We start from the raw sequence: 2888 nt of genomic DNA on the forward strand, positions 1-2888 counted from the left end.
CAAGCTCAGGCCTCACCAAACAAGGTGAAGAGACCAACAGGTTCCAGTCTGATAACATTCCAGAGACTGATCAGATAACATTCCTAACTAGAGCCCTCCCCCAAGCTAGAAGAGTAGTGGTAACTTTCCAATACCTGGCTAAAGGCCAATGAGAGACCCCCACATACCCTAGGTGAGCCAATCCTGGTGCCACTGTATACTTTTGCTCTCCCTCCCTTGCCTTCTTTAAAAACTTGCTGCCTGCCCTGCTGGGCGTGACTTCCCCAGCCTCCATTTCTGTAGACTGGGAAACCTCGCCCAGAAATTGTGTTCAAATAAACTACCTGGCCCTTTGTTGCCTCTCTTCGCCTGCTTATTTCGGCTAGAATTTATTTTACACTATCCAGTGTCCAAATATGAAAATCATGATTTCTCCCAATTTCAAAAGACTACAGGTAATATTGTGATTAACTTCCTTTTATGTGTTCTTTGTATTTGTCTAAGATTTGAGCAGGTGGATAGGGTGGGGAAAGATTTATACCTAGGAGCAGAATAACTCCATCATAGAATGAGAATATCCTTAATTTAAATAGGCTATCTGGAATGACTTAATCAATTTAAACTCCCCCAGTGGGACATGAGGGTTCTTATATCTCAAGTCCTGCAATAATTTATTTTACTTAGCTTTTTAATTTTCTCAATCTAAAACCTAATATCAATAAAGTAAATCTCTTTTCACTGCTTATTTCTGTGGTTATTAATGATTTTTGGAAATTTTTGTACAATCTTTGTTAGTCTTCATGCATTTCTCTCCTAAATTGCCAGTCTTAGCCTTTGCCCATTTATTTTACATCTTGTTGATTTTCATGGTTTTTTGCTATAATATGTATATTAAGCCCATGCCATTTTTAGACAATTCAAATATATTCTCCCATTATCACATTTATCTATTTATATTTATAATACATCCTTTATTCTACACATTCTTAATTTTAATGTAAACAAATACTATACTTTTTTCTTTATTGTGCTTTTCTTTTAATATATATTAAGTTTTTAAAAGTTCTCTGCTCCCTGGCCCATAAGGATATTCACCATATACTTCTAATAGCTTTATTTTTTACTTTCACATTTCAATATTAAACTTCACAGTTGATTCTGTGTAGCCTATGTTAAGAACAATAGTAATAAAATATTCTGAAAACTTTTGTACCTATCTATATATGATGGATTTTATCTCTGACATGTTTTTTGTGATGTCATCTCCATCCTCCACCCAGTTCTTGCCCCTGCACTAAGAGATCTGAATTTCCTTCTGTGTTTTGTAGGAACAGGAATCTGAGGCCCTAACTCTTCTTCCACGAATGGAATCTTCATCTGGCCAGAGACAGAACCCATGGGATTTGAGGAGGACATTCCTTGTACATGAATGTATCAAGCAAAGAGGAAGATCTAGATGTGGACCCTTCCAATCCAAATATCCCAAATAAAGTTGGGCTGTTTCTTCAACTGAGATTCTGGGGAGAGTTGTCCTCAAACTTTCTTTGTGTGTCTGGTACAGCCAACAGCCCTCTCATATTGTGGTGCTTTCCTTTGGTCACCTGAGGGACATGTCACAAACTAAGTGTTCAGTATTGTTATATAAATTAGTTATATTTCAACTTGTGCTCAGGATTTCATCTCAGCTCTGTCTCCTCAGAGCCCCCAAATTTTCCATCTTGAAGCTTCTTTCATGGATTCTTAAGTTCCCCATGACAACTTTTAGCACCTTTAATTGAGTATAGTCAGCAGACAATTGACGTTAGAGTTAACTGGGAGTGTTTGGTAAAATCAAGATTGTTGGAATCCACACTATCACCTCTTTAGTTAAGATCATTGCTAGAGGGGTTTTGGAATCTGCATTTGTAATAAGTCTCCCAAGGAACAATTTTGGCCTCAAGGATTGCATTTGTCATTGCAAATTGAGGGCTTTTCAGGGAGCACTTGGAGTTTTAGGGTGGTGTCTACTGTCTGTGTGGCCCACACTGAGCTCATTGTGTTCCTTTAATAATGGACATTTTGGGCTATCAATTAAAGCATTTTGTCATTAAAACCAAAATCATGAATTTCCCTCTGTGTACACTAAGGATATTCAAATTTATCCCCAAGGTGAACTCGTATTGATACTATGTCCTCTAGACCCCAACCCTGGTGAATCCAGTGCTTCAATGGGTCTGGAGTGAAGGCTTGAATTCAGCCCGCTAGGCTATGATTTCTTAGGGAAAAACTAGGACAGAGCCTTTGGTGAAATAGAGGTAGTAGGAGGCGTTACTGTGGCGGTGTCTCTTACGCTCTCCGCCCCGACTAGTTTTTCTTTTCGTATCAAATAAAAACAAAGATCTCTTTGGAACATAGGAGGTGATCTAGGGAGGGGATCTTGGAGAACGCGGGCCCTTTGTTTTATCATAATCCTTCTATTTAAATGCAGTTCCACAAAACAGAAATAATTCAACACTTCTTTAACGCTCAGCGCAAATGTTGGTTGTAATAAAAAACGTTGCATAAGGAATACTAGTATTCGCCAAGATGGCTGAGTGGTTAAGGCATTGGACTTGAGATCTAATGGGCTAGGTCCTGCGTGGGTTCAAACCCCACTCTCAGCAGACTGGTTTATATCTTCACAAGTTTTCTTCTAGAAAGAATGCCGGCTTTTGGGGGTTATCGAGCACTAATACACGTGTATTGTGTTTTCCTATCCCTTTGCAAAAATGCTGCCTTTTGCCTTCAATCTTACAAAAATTGTGTTGGTAGGCAGGAGTAATTGTGAATCATATTCTACCAGTGTCCTATCAGATTGCCTGCATAAGGCCATATCATCTAAGTCCATTGTGTGCCAAATATGATTTTAATACTCCAGTCATTTCAGTTCC

At 38.6% G+C, this 2888-nt stretch overlaps 1 non-coding gene across 1 annotated transcript; it reads left to right on the forward strand.

Moving 5' to 3' along the window:
- Positions 1-2538: 2538 nt before the first annotated feature.
- On the forward strand, positions 2539-2621 carry TRNAS-UGA (transfer RNA serine (anticodon UGA)). Its single transcript has one exon. It is a non-coding gene; the product is annotated as a tRNA-Ser (tRNA).
- The last annotated feature ends 267 nt before the right edge of the window (positions 2622-2888 follow it).

This window comes from Manis javanica, chromosome 16 (assembly GCF_040802235.1).
Source record: "Manis javanica isolate MJ-LG chromosome 16, MJ_LKY, whole genome shotgun sequence".
Taxonomy (NCBI): Eukaryota; Metazoa; Chordata; class Mammalia; order Pholidota; family Manidae; genus Manis; species Manis javanica.